Consider the following 17,208-nt stretch of genomic DNA (forward strand, 5'->3'; position numbering starts at 1 on the left):
GGTGTATTTTTGGTGTAATGCCTTAAGGGTGTAACGATGCAGTGTGACTACAACAGCGACTGTCTGGAACTGTTGTCTTCAGCATGTGAGATCCACCCCTCCCCCACCCCCACCTCCACCGGTATGATGGCTGAAACTTTAGAAGGTGGAGCGAGCGAGAGAAAGACTTCTCAATCTAGATCGTGCGGTCGCCGTAACGACGGCTGTCTCCCTCGCCTCCACGGCCAGAGCGACACTTTGATTAGAGAAAGATCAGACTGAATTCATGCTGTAATGGAAAGTGTGTGCTGTAATGCGTCGCTCAGAACCGCACAGCAGCACTCGTAGCCTCAGCGATTTTGGCGGTTATCGGGGCGGAGGGTTGCTAACGTACCAACCCTGTAGTTAGAAAAGGAGCGCGGACCGGCCTCTTGTGTCGCACGCCACCGCAAGATCGACTGTTGAAGCTAAGCGAGGACAGGGAGTGACGTTACCGCCGGCACGGAGGGGGAGGTTCAGAGACTCTGAGGACGTCGGTCTCCAGAAATAACTGAAACTCTGATGAACAATATTTCCCCGACATCATTGCAGCGAGGCCTTGTGCCTGAGGAGGGAACGCACATGTAAACTTGGACGCCATCAGCAGGGATGAACAGAAAACGCCGAGTCATCAGCAGAAGTGTTAGCACGCCGCCGCTGCTGCGCAGAGCTCATGCTAATCTGGATGCTAATCTCAGTCAGGGATGCGTGAAGGCCAGTAGTGTTGTGCCTTCTGGATCCGGGCGACTGTCCATTAAAACACACAAAAAAGAGAAACCTGAAGCGGATCGAGCCCGCCGCTGATTTCACGAGCCTCTGGCGGAGCGATTACATGTCCTATTTCAAACCCGTCCAGCTGTCTGCGTGAGCCAAACGTGGGCTGCTGTTTTTCTTGCACTTCATGTGTGAAACCGCAACCTGAAGTGTCTTTTTAGTCTCTCTGCTTCAGCCTCAGCTCTCTGACTGTGGTGATTCGCCACCGCCCCCGCCGCTCCCATTCTTCCTGTACGAGCCTGAATGTGTAATAGATGTGCAAGTATTAGCACAATCCGTACGAAGGCCCCCCTCCGAAAAAAAAGCTTTGCGGTAGCCTAATGAGGTGACTTGTGTTATCTTGTTGACCAGTTTGTGGAAACCAAAACCTACAAATGCTTCATGAAACAGGATCCTTTTGTTCATCAAACGTTTTGGTGTATTGTTTTCTTCTAATAAAGCACCTTTTCCTTTAGCATTTATTCATTGATGCTACTAAGATGCACTGAAGTGATTTCTTTGTATATGAAGGCCTAGGTATGATCTAATATCATGGGATGCCCAAACACAACCTCATAAAATAAAAGTACACTTTTTGTGTCACTCTTTATTAGGGGTAGAGCACAAATCCTGAAGCTAAACTAACTCCAACCCTAAATGTAGCATTGGCCCTAAAAATAAATCTTTTAAAGGACCCACACATCCAAAAAGACACAAAAGGAGAACTTTTGCTGCAGGGACAGAGTTTCACTGTATCAACACAGTTACTGAAATTTACAGTTGTGGTTGGTCTTTTGGAGTTAGCTGCTAACTGCTGTTAGCTGCTTTTGATCTCCCACTTGATGGTTGCCCCCTCGAGCATCATCAGGATTACCTGACATCATATAAACAGGTAAAAAAAAGTAACAATGGCAATATTCTGTAGGTTGTTTAGAGCTGAGGGGTTGATGCCTGGTGTGGAAGCTAGAGAGAACCCAAATTACAGACGCTATCAAGTCAAGGTCAAAAGGTCGTTCACGATAAAAGGAGGAGAAAAGCGTCAATACTGGAGAAACCAACAGGCTGCTTGACAAAGCAGATCTTTGGCACAGAGGAAAGAAGAAGAAGAAGAAGAGCCCCTCACAGGTACAGAAAACATCTGTGATTTAATAAAAGAAGAACGTTGTTGGTCCGTTAGCATCGGAGCGTTAAAATGATGCTGTTTGCAGGCAAAACTGAACTTCAGTGAGTGACAGAAACGTGTTTATGGATGTTTGTTCTAAGATGAAAAATGAAAGCGGTAGAACCATCAGGACTCCTGCCAGAAGAGGGAAAGAACGGCCGGCCAAGCCAAAGACATCTGCTGAGCCAGTTGATATTATCTTGCGTAACTTTGAACTGACTTTCCTCGCGTGTCGTGCGTACGTGTGTTTTTGATTGGGAGCGATCGGCTTTGGCAGCCTGAACCAAGGTTAGAGACTCCAGGTAGGCTCGACCCGTCTCCCACCGCTGACCCTTTAATCGTCTTGGCCTACTTAAGCTGCTGCTGGATCCCTCAGTAGATTTGTTTTTAATGCGCTGTGAGTCCCCCCCCCCCTTCTTTTTTTATCTTCTTCCCGCTGTGTGGCTGGAACCCCAGTGAAGAACGTCTCAAATCTCCAGACTGGAGAGTCGGCTCAATCTCGTCCTGCAGTACCGACTCAACTACCAGCCTGGTTGATGTTCTACCTTTGTGTTTCTGGATTTCCTGCATCTGGATCTTAACAATTCCAACTGTGGTGGCTGTCAGGAAACTGGTTTCACTGGTAAATCTGACCCAACAGACCAGAATACACCGATACAAGCTCAACGCTTTGGTGAATAACGATTCCATTTGCAGCAATATATGAAATAATCAACTTTAAATCCCTTTTCAGAGAAATAATTTAAAGATTTGGGTTTCTTTAAAAAGCAAAATGTAATTAATGTAATAACGGTCGTGTGTACAGCTGTTGACAGCGTGCGTGTTGAGCCCATTTCTGTGGGAAATGTCACGTGCACGGCGTTCACAGATGAAGTCAAGACAAGAGAGAAGACAGAGAATGTGAGAGACGCCCGTCGCCTCTGTTTGGAGGTCAGACTCTGGCTCCATCAACAGGAGACTGACATGATACTGGAGTCACGGCATGACATCATCTCAAGAGAAGCTCCACGACTTTAGACGGAACTCCACCACGTTCTGACTCACTGCTGACCCTCCCCCGGCTCACTCCCTGGAAACGGCCCTCTGACCTCACGACAGCGCCAAGCAGGTCCGACCCAGCCCGAGCCAAATATGTTCGATTCTCCGCCGTTTCTGATCGCGCTTCCCGACCTGTGAGATTCCCGGCGGTGGAGGGCAGGAACAAGGTGGGAATGTCCAGTCCCATTCTCTGTCAGTCAACTCAGTTGGGATAAATAATCCAGTCATGACTCCACCAGCAACGTCTATTATGACTGGTCTCTGTGAGGGCTGGTGCGTCGTCTGGAGGGTCGTGGCGTTCCCTGGAGGACTCTGATTCCTGCTCAGAAACACTGACTTCATTCCTCTTCATGACGTGCGCTGAAAAGAAAGTGCACATAAAGCATGCATTCTCCAGCCACACCTGTGTTTGACAGGGAGCCTGAGACTGTGACGGAAGGGCCGGACAAAAAGAGCTGTTGTTGCTGGGTGTAGCTGCGCACCGCCGCTCGCTACAGCGCTCCCCGGTGTCACATAATGCTGTCAGTTTCCTGTCGGGGGTGCCAGCCCAGTAAATTTACCACACTCCCAAACTTCTGCACATCGCTGCGAAGGCTCCTGCAACATTTGAAGAGCTGGGCTTCCTCCCTGCGTACAGAACCGCTTGAAATACAGCTTTAAGTCACCAAAAGAGGAGGGAGGGGGGAGTGTTTATGTGTCAGAACACTTAAAGTACAATACATCTCCCTTGGAAGGAAGAGAAAATTTTATTGAGTGCTCCACACTGAACGTGGTCGTGTTAAACACAGCCAGAGGAATAACTCACTCGCCCCGTACTTGGGAGTGTGTAAAGGATTGCTCCCTCTGGATGTCACCGTTAAACGGGCCTTGGACTCGGCGCCGCTGCGCTCCTCTCCCCACGCTCACATCAATACGGTGCAACAGTAAACAGAGAAAATGATGGCTTTTTTCCTCTTTTTCTTGTAATCACAGGTAAATTGCAGTTCGCACCATTTATGAAAGAATGAAGCATTAAATGAAGACTCTGGTCCTCAGTATTTTAACGAACCCTCGTCCTGGGTCCACTGCAGCCGTGCTGGGACCTCACAGCACATGTGAGTAATTAAAATGCTCTTTTTTTTAACACCCCAAGCTTTTTAAAAAAAAAAAAAAAATAAGAAGGCTGAATAAGCCCCGCCCCTCCACATCAGGGCAGAGAAATCACTGCTCGGCCTTTAAGATTACGCTGGTGAAAATGTGTAAATTAGGGTCGGCCGTGCGCTGTTAACCAGCGGGTTGATGGGACATTAATGAGAAAGAGGCGGGGCGCCATTCGGAAGAGAAACAGCTTTGAGCCACACGAGGAAAATAAAGTCAAATAATAGTTGTCCACGATTTAATTAAATGAGGTAACGATTCAGCCCGTTTTAACCGTGACGACGTCATTTTGGTTTCATTTATATTTAGGGTTTTATTACCTTTAATTATTTCAGCTCAGCAGCAGAGGGTTACTATTCTTACGAGCCCCCTCCCTGCGTGTGTGAAGATTAAAGTGACTGAAAGCATCAGTTATTGATATCCTTCTGTTTTTATTCTGACAGTTTTAAATGTTGTTAGGACCCATTAGGTTTCTTACAGTCCTGCTCCCAGGTTTTAGGGGTCAAAACCCTGTGGACCATAAGAAAAGAGGATAAAAGCCACTTGTTGCCTGTGACACTCTTGAACGGCCTTTTTTTAAAAAACATAATAACATGTCGTTTTTGAAAACTACAGCTGAAAATCTGAAACCAAAAAGAGACAAATCCCAAAAGAGCAACTCCCCGCGTTAATAACAAACCACAAACCGCTTCGCCGTCCCTGATCCTGCTCCTGGCAAATGTGGGCAGCGACACGGACCAAACATCCGTTTCCATGTGCGTCTGCTCCAGAATTTAATTAGCCATTTTTTCTGTAACCTGTGAACCCCCAAGCCCCGCCCCTGCTGTAAAACGCGGAATTCATTAAGTTGTTTTCTGCCCTCAGATTTTCACACCACGGCTTTGAACATCTGCACCCTGTCATGTATCATCCCATTCATTTCTACTTAATTCGATCCTAATAAGCGCCTACACGAGGAGCCAGATGTTGCTGCTTCGATGGTGCCACTGAAAGTTTCGTTGGAGGGGAGTTGCGCTCTGCGCCTGGTTGGCGGGGGGTCTCTAATAGCGTCGGATTATTGGAAACCGCTCATAAATAATAGAAAAGAATTTGGGATTTCCCCTTGTTTCCCTCCTTATGTCCAATCTTTGCATTTTGCTTGTTGGTTGTGAGTTGTTCTCCCCAAATACACGAAAAGTCCAGGATTCATTTTGGAGCAAGATTTTTGAAATGATTGGTTTTAATTTGAGCTACATTTGGGTTTATCAGCATGGGCACCATGTTGTTCAGCGAGCAGACAGAGGGAGGTCTGATTATGTTCTGCGGTTAAAGGACCCCTGTAAACTCGACTGCTAATCAGAACCATATGCCAGCCCCTGGCCCTCACTCTCATCTTGTCATTTCGAGTGGCTCCTAGACGTGGCTCCTGACATGCTCTGGATTCAGACGCAGCAACTAGCAAGCTGGCATGTGCTAATGAGAGCATCGTTGGATGCCAGAGAGCCTCGTGGGCCCCAGAGATGCGCTGGAGGATGGGCAGAAAAGCCAAAGGCTGAGTCATATGACCCGGCCGAGTGGGGCTCTTTACCTGAAGAGAGAGCGGCGGCGGTGCTGGCCGCGCCCCCGTGGGAGTGGGAGTCTGCGTGTGCGTGTGCAAGACTCGAATGTGGACCACCAGGAACACCGTCGGCGTCTCTGTGGTACGTTAAAGTTCAACAATATAAAAACCTTGAACGCGATTCTTTCTGTGGGTTTCTGGAAAGCCTCCGCCATCTCGACCGTACCTGAACGGCGTCTTTGTGGTCGTAACCTGACTCCTGAGTCAGAGGTAAAAGGGTCAGCCTGGAAATGACGCAGAGCGCTGGAGTCTTTCAATCAGCTGAGCATCAGATCAGGTCAATCTGAGAAACTCCCCCTGATTGTAATTCCTATAACCTTTGGGATCGCAGGGGGTCAAATGCGTCGTCTCGCGACAGATCATCGTTACATGGGCTGAAAGCTGAACTGGGCGACCTGAGCTGAAGGTATTCGCTAGCTTCAATCAGGCATCTGGTCCCATTTAACCCCAGACCGGTGTGGCGTTCAGGGCAATCAGAGTGACCAGAGCGGCCATTGTTGCAACGCCGTTAAAAACATCCCATGCAAACACACGACTGATGGGGTTTAAACAATCCGCAGCATCATCTAAGACGCTCTACTCGCGAAGCTATTAGTAGCGAGTCCCAGACCAGGGCCACCGCCGCGGCTCCTCCGCGCGGATGTCATTCAAAGTGACTGCAGCTTAGTGTATCTGTCAGCCGGCTGGTTCTCATTGTTTTACGCGCTCACAGACGACGCCTGGGAGGGCGAGAGAGAGAGAGAGAGCAGAGCCCTCAGGCAAACATGGTGTCAGTCAGCTTTGTTCTGCAGGCTGCCAGGTCTCCCCCGGCTGCCGCCGCCGCCGCCGCCGCCGCCGCTCGCCTCCTCTAACCGGGGAAGTCAAGGAGATTAAACGAAACATCCCGGATCTCATACTTCCTAATGCTTTGTGACATCCACACTCTGCCGAGACCGCCGGCGCGCCGGCACAAGGGGAGAGCGACAAAACAAATAGCGCCGACTCGGAAAGGGCTCCCACGCCACGCCACGCTACGCGTGTACGTCCTTTATACTGATGTCTCCTGACAGGAGAGGGCTGGTTCACAGTACCCTCAATAAATTATGGAGAATGTTTTGAGTGGCACTTGGAGATTCCACAAAAGGAACTTTGCAGTGAAAACCCACAATAAAGTTGCACAAAATAAAGGTAAATACTACATTTGCTTATTCCGCGGCACGGATTCGTTTATTAACGAAGCTCTTCATATTGTTTAATGAGACACCAGGACTCTGATATCAGGGAGAATGTTCTGAGAGGGAGGGCCAACGTGTCAGGGGTTCATCCCGGATTTTGACGCATTCCCAACCGGAAGAATGTGCATAATCGAAGCGTACGGGGGAGGATCTCACTGTAAAAATAGGGAACGTATCCACTTCAGCCAAGACAACCGTCTCCCCACAATGGAGACGTGCATCGCAGATTTAGGATATTGTGTTGGACGCGGAAAGGAAAGGAGAGATGACAGCCGGACGTGGAGAATATAAATGTCTGAAACGGTCATTATTATTTCATACAAGTGCCTTTTCTTTGCTTGAAAAATTTAAGCGCCAATGTCAGAAGGAAGCCCGGGGACCGCAGGAGATTTGAGTGGGAGAGGAGAGCATATGCAAAAACCACATGTGTAGCAGCCATCAGTAAACAGCGAAGATGTGGTGAGCTTGGCAGGAGAGGGACATTTTTGGGGAGCAGAGCGGCTCTGAGGAGCAGCTACTGTGGCGGCTCTCCTGCGTGGCGCTGAGGACCGTCGCTGCGTCGGGGGAACGTCAAACACGGCGGAAAGTCGCAAAGTTAATTTAAATCTTTAACTGCGGCGCGGCGAATTTAATCAAGATCTGAATCTGGCTTCCAACACACATAAAAATGTCAGAGAAATGAAACGACATAATTACATTTTGCGAAAGAGTCCAGCTAAATTGAAAGCCGAAGGGTTATTTAATCGGCTCAAGGTTTCAAGGGTGGAAATTTTTTCCCCGCAAACACTTCATTAAGACGTTACCTGAGTAATTTGTCGGAATAACGATTTTTCGTTTTCGCCACAACTTTCAGCGTTTTGATCTTTGCCAGAATTCTTTGATTCTGTTTCCATTTAGGTGAAGCTTTTTTAGCAGCACCACTTCTCCTCTAGAAACATGGCGCTCAAAACATTGTTACTGAAGTAATAGCGCACACTGTTGCGTAAAGGCTTACCACAATCACTTTTCTGGTCCACGCTTTCCAGCATCCACAAATTGGACCTAATGAGAAAGCCGAGACAATCCAGAACCATTTTGTGTAAAACTTAGTGGGGAACAACAGCTCACAGTGGAACTGGAAGTCGTACATTAGGGTAATGGCTCCGTGTTTTTGCTAACAAGGGATTTCAACAAGCCTGAAATTTCCAAAAACCTCCACCGTGCCGCCAATTACACCTGCTTAGCAGCAGAGCAGAGATGGAAAATCATTCAGCTAATAGCCACAAAAACCAGGAAATTTGCGAATATTGCTGCATTCTTTAGTCATTAGCTCACAGGCCGTCCGTACATAAAAATAAACAAGAAACCTTCTTCTCATCTGTGTGGGATTCTAACAGAGCTGCTGCCTTTGATCTGTGGCCTTTGATCTGTCGGGCTAATGGTGTCACATCCCCCTGCGATGTGGCGGATTAATTAGGTGGAACGGGTATTTATCCCTTAAAATCATAATACTAATTTACCCAATGCAATGTGGTGGCTCTGTGGGAGGCAGCAGTGGGTACGGCGACGATTAAAATCGCTTAGCCTTCACATCAACTGATGAGCTGGATGCTACAAAAATCAGTGCAGACGAGCGACAAGCAGGAACGATATTAGCTGCTGCCAGATTTCTATTTGCTCAACTCGTAATGTGAAAATCTTTGTGGTTTTTTTTTGTTTGTTTGTTCTAATTGTGTCAAGAAAATGCCTCCACAGGACTCCAAAAATATAGGAAATGGCGAAACACGGGGCAGAGAATGTGAGGTCCGTCCGTCCGTCCATCCGTCCGCTATTAAGCATTGTGCCATGTGAAATAGCGGCCATTTTTAAAAGCCGGTGCAGCCGGGCGTCAGCAGGTGAATACGAGACTGGCTGAACAGACAGTCTGCAGAGCGCACCTGCCAAACCTCACAAAAAAATCTTTGCTTTTATTCTGCGTCCAGACCAAAGATAGCGAACATTGTCCACCCCTGAAGCGCAGGGCCTCCGGCTCCCCGGGCTGAATGCCTCAGCCTGTTCTTGTGCTCTGCTCTGTGAATGCTATCTCCGAGCAGCAGCGCCCAGAACGCTGCTTATTCCCACACCCCGCAAACGTGACCGCGGATAAAGAAAAACACAATTGATAGGGAGTGCATTCTTTTACATCGTTTCCGGTACCTTGTCAAAGAACAAATGGCTTTGAAAGCGGGAAACAAAGCAACCGGCCAAGTTGTTGCCTGTGTGTTTGTTTGTTGGTTTTTGACAGGGCTAATCTGGCTTTTCTATCACCCACCCGACGTTCGTCCTGACGGGGCCGTGAGGGGAGCCGGCCGTGTGCCGTCTGTCTTTTCCATGCAACATGAATGAGCAGGAGCCTTGAAAGCTACAATTATCACCACATAACTTCTCTGGTGTCACTTGTTTTTCCTTTTTTTTCTTTGCTTTTCTTTGCCGACAGAGCCCCTAAAAATGAGATCCGTTCTTAAAGATTCTCCTTAAATACTCGGTATTTCATAAGTTTGTGGTGACTAATGCGTTCCAGAACATCAAGTTGGGTTTTTTTTGTGTAGACAAAACATGTCCCAGCTTAACCCCACAGTAGAGCACCATCTACTGGCTGTCTGAGGTAACAGACGCAGAACCAACATTTCTCTGCTCATCTGTTCTCGCTCTGGAGGAAACACCCAATACAAACTAAAGGAAATAAAACAAAAAGATCTAATGCTAATAGGCTCAAAAAAGCTGAACTTTACGCTATTTTATTTAAACATTTGACTGCAACAAACGCTGCTAAAACGCTGCAACTAGAGTGCGTTTGAAATCATCCACAAAGATCTTTGTCCTAAGGAAAAGCGTAATAACAAGCTTAATACTGTGTTATTATTGATAGGAACGTCGTCACCATATGCGTTGCCCTTAAGAGGGGATTTTTGTCCATGTTATGGAATCATTTTTACTCCGGATTCTTTTTGCTGAGTTTGGAACACATCATTTTTGTCTGTTGGATCCAGGAAGTGACAACCTGTTTCTCCAGCTAGGAGGGAGATCTCATCAGCACTTAACGATGGACAGATCAGTAGACGTGTCACTATCCTCATCTCACACACACACACACACACACACACAGACACACACACACAGAAGTGAGAAATTTACAGCTCCTCTAACTGTTTACCAAATCTAAACGAATGAGACGTGATTACTCCCAGTCCATTATAATATCGCTCATATTCTCCTTTATAACACCCCAAATTAATCAGACAAATTAAAATAAAACAACGACAACGTGGAGACACTGAAACGTCTCCAATTTTCACATCTCACACCCAGAAACTGATGTGACACGCGGGCCTCACAACCCGGAAGGCTTTAGCGAGCGCTGTGAAAAAGACTGACTCGGTGAGCAAACTGTTGATCCACGCTGGGGAAGTTGGGGGGGGGGGGGCATTGACAAATGACAAATTACAGTACGATGTGTTGGAACGGGAGCAAACCAGTAACCTCTGAATTTGTAAGATTTGAGGGTGTTAAATTATTTGCACTCTTTGCAGTAATTAAATTCCTGCGCGGATCAAAAACAGCCATCAATTATGGCTGCAAAGGAATCGGATTTGCAAGGGTGTAGATATGTCTCCTTTTTTGGGGGGGGGGGGGACAATATTCATGAATTCAGCTCAGATTATTTGAGTTGCAAAAGAAGGGCAGCGAAAAACAAACTGACGGGGCCATTGTGCTGCTGCAGTCCTGCTGGTATCCGCAGAGCCTCTGTGTGCTGCTCTGCATCCTCACTGCCCGAAGGCTGTTTTCCTAATCATATTAATGAGGCAGCGATGCTCCGACCCGCGCTGCCGAGACGCCGCCTATACTCTATTTACACTGTACCTATACTAATCTGACAGCCTTGATCAAGGAACAGAAAATAAACCCCCCCAAGGCCTCTATTGATCAACCTTGAGCCCTGCTCCGACGCCGTTGTGAGGGGCCGGCTGGCTATTACAAATGTTTGTGTGTTCGATGAATTATTTCATCAGAAAAAAAAGAACGCCGCATTAAGTATTTATCCTTAAGTAAACTATTTCAAAGGAGTGTCTGCGAGATCCCCGCAGAGATCCAGGTCCGAGTGGAGTGGCGGGGGCTCGTCTTTGTTTGTTCCGTGTGTGTGGGGGGGGGGGTCAAAGGTCGCATCCACAGTTAGGAGGGGAGGACGGCGGCCGAGGGTCCTCAGAGTGCACGCTCCGACAGCACAAACGCAACCTTTGGAAAATCAGCAGCCATTCATTATTCATGTTCATTGAAAAGCAGCTGTGAGAATCGGACGTGGCGGCGGCGGCGGCTCTGGGGCTCGTTCAGCCTCGGGCTCGGTCGGGAGCGAGTTCCCGGCCTCCCGGCGCGGCTCCTCGTCACCTGACAGCCAAAGGAGACGATGGAAAACATCAGGGGGAAAGGAGGGAACGCGACAATAGAACAAAACCACTTGTTCTACGTCACCGGTAATAACAATTACCAAAGAATGTTGGGTCATAAAGGATTCCCAGCCTCTCTGTTCCAGGGAGTTGCTGAGAGCTGCCCTGGAGGCTGATATCCCTGCCAGGCCCACGGGCCACGTTAATGGATGACCCACTTGTTAACTAATTGCTGCTATGTCCCTGAACACAAAGGAAATGTTAAATATGTTATGTGACTGTTAAATAACGAGCCCAAGCGGGCGCAGCCTTTATTTTCCATCCTCTTGTCAGCAGGACTCAGGTAATAACATGTTTAATATACATTTATAACCACTGGCTTTGTCGTGTTCTGGTGGTCCCCGGATCAGCGAGTGTTTTATAAAAATCTGCATCCTAAATAGTGGATTAAATATTTTCACCAAAGCTTTAAAAAAAAAAGAAGTGAAGTGATCAAACTCCTGTTTAGGGGAAGACTCTGATATGAATGCATATTTGAGCGTGTGAGTCGGGGACGGGGGGGGTCTGGCGTGGCCAGATTTCAGCCTTCCTGATGCACAGACAGCCTCTTCACCTCTTGGACCTGAAGCCAGCAGGAGAGGAGCCAAGCTGGTCCAAAGACTTTCTTTCACCCTCCACCCTCTCCGAGGAACACAGTGGCATGTTTGAATTCGACGGGCAAAAGCAGCCGCAGCCAGTTGGAACGGCCGCGCTGATGATTTTATTCAATATTTAACATCCTGGGGCGGACTTTGTGAGAGCCAGGACCGCACTGGCTCCGAAATGAAATAAAAAAAATAGGAATAAAAAAAAAGAAGACAGAGAATTCCTTTGATATTTTACAGTTGAGACCTGCTAAAATCCCAGACATTACATTTTTCAAGCCTCTTTCATGCCCGTGGTTTTGTTACGGCTTTATCATCAGGATCAGCAGCCTGTGTTTATTCAACCCTCAATTACCAAAGGCTCAGCCGGCAGGCCTTTAATTGATTACTTTAATTGATTGGTTGGGGGGTAACCATGGCTGAAAAGCAGTTTATCTTAATCAGTTGAGAGGAAATTTAGAGAGGGGGCTTGATTTCCTCCAGCTGATCACCCCTGTGTGGCATGAAAGAGGAGGATGTGTTGAAATTTAGTTCCACGTTTACCCTTTCAGCAGCGCTTCTGCACTTCCTCGGAACCCAAATCTGTAGGTGTTTCAAGCTCCTACAACGCACGACTGCTAGTGTCGCATCAGAACACCACCTTTGTGTATTTACCTCTTTAAAAATGGACGCAAAAAAGGCCTTTTGACACCTTTTAAATCGAATTTACATCAGTTGAAATTTCAGGGTTTTTTTGCCTGTAATGCTCCAATTAATTGAATAGATGCACTTAATCATGCTCTTATCGTCTATCTTTTTCAATCTTTTTATCTCATCTCATTGTTGCCACAGAAGAGTTGTTAATGTCAACTGCAACATGCAGTGCTGGGTGATGTGTTTAATACCCGTAATAAGCAGTTTCTGCTCTGCATGAATAAAAAGCCTTGAAACATTTCTGCAAACCCAGCAATGTTTAAGTAGCAGCACACGTATGATTGCAACTGCAAAATATGCTAACGATTCCAAATTTCCACCCTTCAAGGTGTAAAATCTGTTTTTCCCTTGTTCCTGACAAATCGTCGGGACTCTGAAGGGACAGAGAAGATATCACCAGTGACACGCAGAGCTTCAAGGACAACCTTATCCAGATAATAACCATCCCTATTGATCCCAAATGTATTTGTAAAAGACAAATTGTCCATGCGGAAGGTTCCAGTGAAGACACTGAGGAAAGACAATTCACATAATGACAATAATGTTTTTTTACTGCAGTCAGGCTCCCTAATGGACAACATCATTGCACTCAGGAAACGTGTAATTAATTTAACCCTCCCTGCTCGTGCATTTTTCTTCACAGAACCTTTTACAACTTTAACATATCTGAAATGATGACAACACCGACCTTTGCTACGGGTGACCACGCTGACCCGTCTGGCTTTATTCATGTGTGCTTACTGTTTGCCCTTTGCCTGGTGGTAATTGGTCTCTGCCTGGCACTAATGGCTGCTGGATGGGGCGGCGTTCCCCCTGTCTGCCTGGGAGATAATGACAGGAGGCCAGAGTGACCTTGTCTGGGCAGCAGCAGCTTTTCCTCCTTGTGAGAGCGGCCACTCCATCAGGCTCCCACTCGGCTCTGGGGTCTGTCAGCATCTGAGGATGCAGTGCTGCATCAGCACGGCGGGCCAGCCAAGCAAAACCAAGGCTTTCTGGGAGCGTAAACTGGGATGGGAAGATCGTTCCCATGATCCTTTGCCTCATTTGCTTACAGAGAAAATGTAGTTAAAATATTTCATGGGGAAAAATGACCAGTCACGGAATTATGGACCCTTTCTCTCAAAATCTAAAATGCTTTAAAACTTGGAATGTTGACAGCCGGTGCGAGCTGTCACACAAATACGCTGACTGGTGCATCAATGCAAGGCGTGGACTCGTGATGAAGTGAACAACCTTGTTCACCTCCATCGAAATAAATGAATTTTTATCTCGGACACTTTCCTCCTCACCAGTTATTTATGACATTTACAGCAGGACATTAGTCTGGAATCCAAACACAAAGTGGAGCGCGACGCTGGCTGCAGCTCTGAAATTCATCTGTTAAACAAAGCATCATTTTTATGTGCGCCTGGCCTGTCTCATTCGCTCTGACAGTGGATCCTCCTGCCCACCTTTCTCACAGCATGCTGAGACCAGCGGAACCCGCGGTCGCCCGTGGCGCCCTGCTGGATAAGAGGGCTACGTTTGTGTTGGGATAGATAATTCTTTTGTACAGTTTTTTAAAAATATAATCTGTCTCAACAGGCTTTGATTCTTTCTAAGTGTAGTTCTGACACATGAGCTGAGGATGAAGCTGCAGTTTGCTAATATTGTTGAGGACGAAGATGTTTCAGTTTGGTGAGAAACACCTTCAACCATCTTCAAAGATAATCTCTGATTAGACACATGATGTTTACGATGTGGGGAAATAACCTTTTAAATATGAACACAACAGGTTTTACGGTTTGCATAAATGCTCTTTCTAGATACAGCGCCGTAATTAAACTTGATGCTTAACTTATTGGTTTTAAAACATCGTCAGAAGTTTTACTCATGAAAAGAACAAATAAACCCACAAATGTGAAAGTGAAGATGAAGTTCATCATTCAACCTCTTTTTATCAACCACAGGTTAGTTCATCTTATTTTAACAAAACTGTTTTATAGGCGTCTTAATAATCTTGATTGGGGCTTTAATTCTCTGGATTTTGATAACTGTAAACAGCACCAAGAACAGAGCCTTGGGGAACTCCGCACATTATTTCTGCAGAGCGACGGCAGGTTTCCGCATCTGCTGATGCATTAAAATAAACCTGCTGTATGTTGATGTGTTCACATGTGACATAAACCATACACACGTGCGTGGATGCGGACTGCAGTTAAGAAGAAATCATCTGAAACATGAAATACTTGGATGCATCAGTATCCTGAGGCCTGCTGCACATGTTCACCACTTCAAGCGTTTTACTCACGATCAACCAGCTTTCATTTGCAGGTTTTAATAGACAGTCAGTATTTGCAGATTCTTGGTTTTCTGCATTATTACACATCTGAAGATGTTCGCATACTGCCTGATAAATAAGGAGCCTTGCAGTCCAGAGGTGTGTGTGCAGCTCGCGGAGCTCCACCGCTGGAACACCGGACCAGATTATAAGATTTATTTCATAGCTCAGCCTCGGGGTTTTTGTTCCGAGTTATCACCCTCAAAGTCTCACTAAGCTCTCAAAGAATGTTTGAGAGTGTGTTTAAAAGAGAGTGTGTGTGTGTGTGTTTGTGTTTCTATGTGTGTGCGCAGAATCCTCTTATTACAGGATTGTTTATGTTAAATGCAAATGAGGCTTAATGAGGCAAAAACTGTACATTTTTGAAAGCACAACTGCCATTATTTTCAAGTATTATGACTTTAAGACACACACCACACATCCAAACACTCTCCCTGTGATTTTCTCCCCCTACTTCATTCCTTCCTGTCATTCCATTTCTCTGCCGTCTCTCTTCTACTCTTCCCAGATAAATGTTTCATGAGCCGTATCCTCTCCTGGAATAATGTCCTCTGGATGTGTCCGAGAGATTATATGTGACATTCACCTCGACTCAGCTCATCTGACGGCCTGCCACATGCAGGACCTCGTCAGAATTTAGACGGGAGGGCGGAAGAAAACAGGGGGGGAAGCATATTTTATCACCCAAAACTGACTGTCAAACAGTGTGCGTAGTCAAAGTATTATCAAAGGGTTTATCCTTTTCTGATGTGAAAGTCTAAAGTGGGTCACACACCACATTCACTGTAATATCACAGTAAATATTCACAAGCTTATCATTATTTAATCATCCCCTAATGGAAAAGATCCCCACCCCAAATATGGACCCACCTCCAAACTTAATACGTTTCAAATATATGATCTAAACGTCATACAATTAGCCCGCTTGTGCAACCTTACAATCTATACTTGTCTTGCATGCTGCACCTCCTCAGCAACGGTAATGAACACAATTAGAAACACGGAGGAATAAATGATAACGATAAATATTTCAGTGCCGGTTAGCTAAAAAAAAATGACCAGTAAGAACAGAAAAAAACATTTGCCTTCTAAACTATGTTTTCCCAAAAAGTTGATGTGAGTTCCGGGATAAATAAAGCCTAACAGTATCTGCGGCGTTCCTCCTCTCCTGGCTTATTCCTTATTAACTGCATATTCCTTATTGCTGCAATCACAGCTTTATATGCCAGATCAGCCTGACAGTACAAAGAGCTGTGTTTACTTGTGTTTACAGCCGGGGCATGCCACCCCTGTACAGTCATAAAATATGCCTGGGCTCTCTGTTAAGAGCCCTGCTGTTTAATCAGTAGTAAATTAAACTGTCCTGACGGCCGCGGCCGTTTGTCAGCACGTATTGATGCGAGCTGTAAACACAGAAGGGAAGAAAGGATGCTGCTGCTTCTGTTGCATACGATGTTTCATATGCTCGCTCTGTTTCCTGGTCCAGAAAGTCGTTGTTCCTAAAAGCACAAAAGGACTGCACAACTTTAATTAAGAAGTGGCCGTGTATATTTAAACAATGCAACTTTTACAGAGCCCTTATAAAACAAGAGGGAAACCCTTTTTCTGACCAGTGTTGTTGAACACCAAATAGCAGGAGCTGCTTCATCATAGAAGACAGAACAGAGCTGGGACGAGACAGGAGGCTGGGCATGACTGGCTGGTCGAGTAGAGAATGACAGGCAAATAAAAAGAGACAAAATGGCAGGTTAGATGAGGCACCGTGATCAAAAGTCCATTTCAAAAAAGCTCCAAAAACAGCAGAAGGCAACAAAAGGTCTCAAGAGACAAAATGACCATGAGGGTTCGACAGCGGACGGACAAAGAATGGAGCTGGATTTTATGGTGCTGTTGATGTTGAAGTGGGCCAGGTGAGCTGATGACAGAGGTTGAGCAGCTACACCCAGCCAGGGAACCCGAGCAGGGAGAGAGGAAAAACCAGCACAACCAGGCAGATTCCTACAGTTAAAGCCAACATTCACAGTTAAAAAGGTATGAAAAGCTAAAAAAGTAAAATGGAGAAATAGAATGGCAAAATGTGCCATGTGTCAAGTAACAATGGGAGAAAAGTGCAGTTAAAAAGGCCAATTGAAGAAATGTCGTTAAAAAGATGAAATATACAGTTAAAAAGTTAAACTATACAGTTTAAAATGTCAACTAAACAATCAAAGAGGCAAAATATAAAGATAAACT

Source organism: Takifugu flavidus, chromosome 2, assembly GCF_003711565.1.
Source record: "Takifugu flavidus isolate HTHZ2018 chromosome 2, ASM371156v2, whole genome shotgun sequence".
In the NCBI taxonomy this organism is placed as follows: Eukaryota; Metazoa; Chordata; class Actinopteri; order Tetraodontiformes; family Tetraodontidae; genus Takifugu; species Takifugu flavidus.